The sequence below is a fragment of the Phyllobates terribilis genome, unplaced genomic scaffold, assembly GCF_046119375.1.
Source record: "Phyllobates terribilis strain yellow unplaced genomic scaffold, ASM4611937v1 Scaffold_317__1_contigs__length_2197502, whole genome shotgun sequence".
Lineage (NCBI taxonomy): Eukaryota > Metazoa > Chordata > Amphibia > Anura > Dendrobatidae > Phyllobates > Phyllobates terribilis.
Genome location: NW_027363077.1, coordinates 1,684,781 through 1,692,996, shown reverse-complemented (window position 1 = coordinate 1,692,996; position 8,216 = coordinate 1,684,781).

The window sequence follows — 8,216 nt, the reverse complement described above, 5'->3', positions numbered from 1 at the left end:
GCCACGTTCACACATTCAGTATTTGGTCAGTATTTTACATCAGTATGTGTAAGGCAAAACCAGGAGTGGGTGATAACTGCAGAAATGGTGACGTGTTTCTATTATACTTTTCCTTTGATTGTTCCTCACCTGGTTTGGACTTAGAAATACTGAGGTAAAATACTGACCAAATACTGAACGTGTGAATATGGCCTGAAAGTGGTGGTCTGATATTTCATTAAATTAACCTGGTGTCTACAGCTCTGACTAGTGATGTAGAGGTGAATGAATCTCACTTTGCATTCTTGTGAGAGTCACATTAAGGCTCATTATATAGAGAAATTGTCTTCCACACCGCGTATAAGATCCTGTAGGATTCTGAGAGTCAGAAGTAACGTGGGACGACCGAAAGACCAGAATGGAGTGGACAGCTCCCCAACAAACCGATTGATAAAACTGATTTCCCCTATGAGCAAAGGAGCATTGCTTTAATCACAGCTATGGTTGAAAAAACCCAGTAAACAGTCTTCATTTTTCTCTTCTTCGCAAAAAAGCCTTTAAATTTGACAAGTCAATGATTTCCATTGTACTGACTGCAATAGTGTATGGCACTATTCCTGCAAGAGGATCCAAGCTGAACCACCAGTGCAGGCCCGGGACAAGGGGTAGGCACCCGCCTAGGACGCTACCTCTCTGAGGGGGGAGCAGTTTAAGAAAAAAAATTGACATTATTGAACGCCTGCAGTCAACTGGCACCTTCCTCCTGCCGCAAACATTCAGCATGCTGACAGCCGGTACACAGGAACAAAGGTGAGAGGAGTCAGTGGGTCACTAACACCGCTCAACGTCTGCGCCCCGGTTCTCATTCCCTCTCTGCATTGAAATGCATTTGTGTCTTTAAGACAATGTGAACGCTGCCCCCAGGACAGGAGCAGAGGAGCTGTAATCAGGTCGATGTTCTGGCGGTAATTCCCGCAATACGCAGGGTATGGACAGTCTGCCCCCTGTTAGAGGATGGCGCCACACAGGAATACGGCAGTAGAACAACCATCGGTTTTGTTACAAGCGGCATCTATTGTATCTCATTAATTGAAACCAAACGGCCCCCATTATAATTAAGCTATATTAGTTTCCATGACTATTCTTGGGTCTGACATTGTAAAGGAAGTGCTCATCAGAGCTTGTTACCTGATGGATCAGACGAGGAAGTTAGAGGTCCAGTTACCATAGAGTCTCACCTATTCCTTTTCTTGGGGGGGAAGCCATTTGCGTCATCTGCCTAAGGCAGCAAAATACCTTATCATGATATTAATAAAAATACCAAAAAGCATGTCTGTAATATAACCAAAAGCAACATAGATGTTTTATATATTTATTTTTATGCATAAAAGTTGTTAATATTATGCAAATATATAAAAAGAAAGTGTGTAGATATAGTCACTTTCTGTGGAAAGGAGCAGATGATGATGATTCCGCTCCTCAGGCCTCGGCTTACACTTTTGCCGCTTTTGGACATCCAGGTCTGGATCACACATGAGAGAGGAGAAGAGCAGGAATGTGTGACTTGTGATCTGTGTAGTTGGAGTTTTCCTGGATTCCTACAGCATCGCGATCAGCCAAATGGCCTTCTGTCTGACCATGGTCAGGAAGGTGAAGGAGCAGCCGCTTCCTTCTGTCTGACCATGGCCTGGTAGAGGAAGGAGAAGCCGCTTCCTTCTGTCTGTACATGGCCAAGTAGGAGAAGGAGCAGCCGCTTCCTTCTTTATGTCCATATCTTGTAGTCGTCTCCTTACCACCACATTGTAGATGAGTCGTCCAGATGGTGACATAACAAGTATGGCTGAAAGAAGTCCTTCAATTTCAGCCTTTAATTACTTGCTATGTTGATCCAGAGGAAGGCGAAAAATAACCCTGAGGACTCGTTGTTGCATCATCCTCATATCAAGGGAAAAAAATTCCTTCCTGACCCCAAATATGGCGATCGGAATAAATCCCTGGATGTTTGGTGCTCAAATCTACTTGGATGTTATGTGGTGGAAGCTTGGTAGGTTTGTCACAGTCCGGTAAATAAGAAAGTCCAGTGTAATTGTCTCATCCGATTAATGTAAATCTTCATTCCTGGATGTTACTGGAATGGGGCTGATTTTTATCAGCCTAATACTCCTGCTGGAAGAAGAGAAATATACACGTCTGAGAATCAGCCCCTCACATACAGTATATACAGTACTAGGGGGATATAGCGATAAGGTGTATAGTGGGTAAGTGTGTTACTGGGTAGTGATAACACTTTGGATGTCTGTATGTGTTGTACTTACATAGTAATATGGGAATGGTGGGTCGGCTCTGCCGGACTCCACATCGCTCCAGTCTATAGAATAGAAAAACGGATGCGATCTGATGGATGATGTAATGGCAGATCGGGCAGATGGAGTTTTGCAGAGGAGCTAGAAAATGAAAACAAAGCATTAGTCATTATATTATGTATTATTACTGATAAATTATTACACAATGTCTATGGACTGTCCATATCTTATCTTCTATATCTTCTTGTAATTCCCCTTTATCATTGTCCATCTGATCTTACTCACCCGTTTTATGATATCCATGGCATGACAGCATATCCCAGGTGGAAAAGAAGGGATGTCGTCATACAGAGACTGGTGGTATTCGTCCATTGTGCCTCTGGTATAGAATGGCCAGTCACCTACAGTCATCATATATAAGATAACGCCAAAGGAAAAGGAGTCTGCCAGATGGTTGTATCCTTCACCGTCCATTACCTATGGGAACATGAGATTGGAGAGAATCTGAATATACCGGGAAGGGGATTTACACACAGAGACTATGAGGACCGGTCTGTGATTAGATATGAGCAGGATACATTGGGATCAGATTATCCCTCAATCCTACTATCGACATCAATCACACAGAGATGTTCCTTACCTCGGGCGCTATGTAACCCTTAGTGCCAGCAGTATATTCCACTATGTCACCCTCAAACACATTCATGGCTGCTAAGCCAAAGTCTGAGATTTTGATGTGTCCGGTGTCTTGGAGGAGGATGTTCTCTGGCTTCAGGTCACTGCAGGGAGAAGGAGCAGACACTGATTGTGAGGACAATTCATGGAAAGAACTTTCTACAATAGATATGTAAGGAGACAACAGAGAGTCACAAGTGACAGATTTATGAAGGTGAAATGATTACCTATGTATGATGCCGCGTTCATGCAGGAACTGGAGTCCGCACACCATCTCTGCCGCAAAGAGTCTGTGGAGTAGAAAGGATGGATCAGTGGTTACATGCACAATCATACAGAGAACATGAGGAGATCACACACGTGTCCTTTTCACATCATTAGTTTCTCTTGTTGTCGTTGTCCATTGATCTAAGACTACAATGTGCCGGCAGCGGATTATTCACATTCAGTACCGGACATTTACCTTATTGTCTTTGTGTTAAACATCATTGAATCTTTCATGTGGCCAAACAGGTCTCCTCCAGCCATATAGTCCATGGCTATTTCATACTCCGTAGGTGTTTCCCTAAACGCCCGCATAGTCATTAGGTAGGGGCACCCGGCAGCCATTCTTAGGACTTCTAGCTCTGTAGAGATTAAGTCCTCACAAGAACTTTTGTCCATGATTTTGATGGCCAGCAGTCCTTCACTGACTGGATCTGATGCCAAGACGACCTGGAGAAAAATCACAACAGATCAGACCAAACTCTCATCTATTACTGTGTAGTAGTTCACTAGTTAATCCCAATTATCATTACATATGAGCATCCTGTAATGAATATGTACATCTCTCCTGTGTATCTGGTGCAGGATACATTGGGGAACACGGACAATATAAATTGACACTTACTTTTCCATAGTTTCCTTTTCCAAGAACTTTCCAGAACTCGAGATTGGAAAAGTCTATAGGTTGGTCAGTGTGGACCAGTTCTCTTGGGTCAGAAATCTGTAAACTGGCATCATCAAGGCTTTGTGCCGGTATGTCCGTTGTGTCGTAGGGCGTCTTATCGATTCCATCTGCTGAGATGATATAAAAAATTTGAACCCCTTAGTGAACACATTATTGGAAATGACTACCTCAGCCTGCTGAAAGCCCCTGTCTTTTCCTCTTCCTGTTAAGACCAGCCTGGCTTTCATATGAGATTTTTAATTTAGCTATATACAGTTCTATCACAGTATCTAGTAGAAGCGATCAGAATATCGCAGGTTCAAGTCCCCAAAGGAGACTAAAGAAAAGAAGTAACAAAAAAAAGTAAAAAAAATAATAAAATGTAAAAAAAATACTTCCCCATTAATAATAATAATAATAATAATAATAATAATAATTTGAATATCTAGTATAACCACATCCGGAACATTAATTAACCCAAACAGTAAACACTGAAATGAGAAAATAAATGTAAAGACCAGAATAGTGTTTTTGTGAGGGCGCAGTATACATCTAATAAATTGTAATAAAAGATATCACAATGTCTTGTCTACCCGAGAAAGTTATCTATAAAAGCTACAACTTGTCCCGCAAAAAAACCCAAATCAAGTCCTCGCACAGCTCCATCCAGCTATCAAAATCCAAAAGATACAATGTCTCAGAATATAGGGACACAAACCAATTTATTTTTTATAAAATTCCTAATTTTCTTCTACCAGTTCAGTGAATTATAACCCCTATGTCTGTTCAGCATTATCATAGCTGTAACTGACATGGAGAATCATTTTGTCAGGTCATTTTTACCATTCAATGAACACAGTAAAGAAAACAATGGCGGAATCACTTTTTTCCACAATTTTACCACATTTTGAATCTTTTTCAAGAATATTGAATAGTAAAATAAATAATGTTCAAAACTACAGCTCGTCCACTAAAAAATCAAGTCCGCATACAGCTACATTGGGAGACAAATTAAAAAATAAATAGTTATGGGTTTTCGAAGGAGGAAGGAAAAAACAACGAAAGGTTACCCGGTCAAGAAGGGGTTAACAAATATAACTAAAAGAAAATATTATAATTTTAAATAGAATTATGTAAATGAGCAGGAAATGTCTAATATTTGGGCTCTCATTTATCAAAACTGTCCAATAGTAAAAATGTCCCTGTTGTCCATAGCAACAAATCACAGCATAGATTCCATCTCTTAACATTCTATGGAACAATGAAAGCTGCATTGTGATTGGTTGCTATGGGCAACAAGGACAGTTTTTCTGCACTTTTGATAATTGATGCCAGTACATAATATTAGGAGTATAATCCCCGTCACCCCCAGTCTTATTACACTGAGCAGATCCATCTTACCTGGTCCATCTGTATCCAGTGATGTGTTTGGTGGAGAAACACTCAGCTGTTTGTTCTCTGGGATGGAGATGTTTTCAGCTGATGACCTCGACCTCCGTAATGCACCATTCCCATTTATAATGGGTTTAGCGTAGATGAGACGTCTTCTACATTGGACAACCCAGTCTCTGCTGTTCCTGATCCTCTTCTGGGCTGCCACTCTTTGTAGTTTCGGTGCCTCCAGACTTTCAGATCTGGAGGATGTCACTTGTCTCGGTGTCTCTTGGAGAACCTCTTCCAGCTCTAACTCTGCGCTGATGTTTCTCCTCTTATTGAGGATGGCATCTTTGTTTCTCCTCCGTATTTCAGGGACCAGATCTCCGAGTTTTATCAAGGAGATAAGAATGGCCCTCTGAAGCTCAGCGGAGGTTGCAGAGTGAGACTCCGTGAGGGTCTCCATTTTCCTTCTCTCTGTAAGGATCTCATGTCTTTTGGTCTTTCTCATTTTGTCTAGAATTTGACGTTTGGACGCCATTTTTGAGGCGTCAGTGTCAATGTCCGGTAGTATAAAGTCTTTTCGCCCTAAAGCGAACAATATTACCTGCTCTTCATTTATTCCTCTCCTCTCACTGAGAACCCGATCTCTATGGGCTCTTCTTCTCTCTTTATCCATTTTAAAATCAATTTTTGCTTCGTTTGTCACGAAAAACAAAAGGGGCTGCCTCACCCTTGGGAGTCTGGAAGGCAGTGGTTTCCCTTAGGACGGAACACTGGGATATAGAATGTGGTGATGTCATCACATCACTTGTGACATCATTTTTATTCTAATGTCAAAATGATAGATAGATAGATATCAAATTTGAAGGATGGGGAACCAAACTTTTGCAGATGTATACATACAGTATACAGATATACACGGAGTGCACAATTTGTATTTTTAATGATTAATTTTAGTATTGAACAACTACAGTGCTGCTGGTTAATCATAAAGGTTAATAAAATCCGAAACCTGAATATTTACAAAAATAAAAGTGAGGTATTTGGTCAGTATTTTGCATCAGTATCTGTAAGCCAAAACCAGGAGTGGAAGAATCAGAGTTAAAGTATAATAGAAACACGTGACTACTTCTGTATTTATCACCCACTCCTGGTTTTAACTTACAAATACTGATGTAAAATACTGACCAAATACTGAATGTGTGAATGTGGCCTTAGGGGAATATCTCTGTGTGCAGAACTGTTAATCAAAGAAATCAAAATGTTAAAAAATATATTTCTGACATTTAAAAAAATATATCTGTGATCATGACGGTGTATGGCACAAATCGTTCTCCTGAAACCATCCCTCATATTAATTATTTTCTTTCTCCCCAAGCAGTGTCTCATACCACTTAACTTATAATAAATGATACACAGGAGACTTTTTTTTTGGATATAATTTGCCATATCGGCCATTTATTAACAAACAACAATAACCAATGAAAGAATTGGCGGAGGTCCTTGGGGCTACAAGATCCGGCACATGTAGAACAAGGCATTTTTCCATAGAATTATTTTACTCTCAGCCGTAACCCCAAGCTCGAGGGCACCACACCACAATCAGTGGTAAAGGAAACACCACCACTGGCTCCAAGAGTACACCCCAGTCCAGAGCCCCACTAAGTGCCAGATCAGCCAATTAGTAATTCCATCCTGAAGGGAACCATCTCTGTAAATTCCCACCCATAAAAAATTCCACCAACCCCAAAGACACCCCCTACTGCCCCAGCCACTGTGACTCACAGTAAAAATTTATAACCTTCATCATAAGCCCGAGCCATAAAACATAACAATATACAGTACAGACCAAAAGTTTGGACACACCTTCTCATTTAAAGATTTTTCTGTATTTTCATGACTATGAAAATTGTACATTCACACTGAAGGCATCAAAACTATGAATTAACACATGTGGAATTAAATAGTTAACAAAAAAGTGTGGAACAACTGAAAATATATCTTATATTCTAGGTTCTTCAAAGTAGCCACCTTTTGCTTTGATGACTGCTTTGCACACTCTTGGCATTCTCTTGATGAGCTTCAAGAGGTAGTCACCGGAAATAGTCTTCCAACAATCTTGAAGGAGTTCCCAGAGATGCTTAGTGTAACGGGTCTGGGAGGCGGAACCTCTGAGCAACTATACAAGGGGGCGGTCCTTGTAAGGAAGCGGGTGGCTCCCAGGGAAGACGGGCAGGTAGTCACGGCAAGTGGCAGTGACAGTCTCTGGGTAGAAGGGCAGGTAGTCACGGCAAGTGACAGGGACAGTCTCTGGGTAGAAGGGCAGGTAGTCACAGCAAGTGACAGGGACAGTCTCAGGGTAGACTAGCAGACAGGTAGCAGGTGGACGCTCCCAGGTGAGCGGGCAAGAGTCTCTGGACGGGCAGGTGGTCACAGCAAGTGAAGGCAGAGCCTCCAGGTAGGCTAGCAGGCAGGTAGCAGGTGAGCGCTCCCAGGTGAGCGGGCAAGAGTCTCTGGACTGGCAGGTGGTCACGGCAAGTGACGGCAGAGCCTCCAGGTAGGCTAGCAGGCAGGTAGCAGGTGAGCGCTCCCAGGTGAGCGGGCAAGAGTCTCTGGACTGGCAGGTGGTCACGGCAAGTGACGGCAGAGCCTCCAGGTAGGCTAGCAGGCAGGTAGCAGGTGAGCGCTCCCTGGTGAGCGGGCAGGCTGGTCCATAGACAGACTGACAGGTGTCGGAAGGCAGACCGTCGGACCGCAGGCTTGCAAGCAGGTAAGCGGATATCAGGCAGGTATCAAGCAGGAATCTGGCAGGTGACTGGCAGGTAACTGGTAACGGGACCTGAGGGCTGAAGCAGAGTGAAGGCTTTGCAACAACATTGCTCGGGCACCTCCATTTTGGAGGAGGTGCCTTATATATGGTGAGGTCCTCCGGCCATTGTCCGGGGACTCCTTAG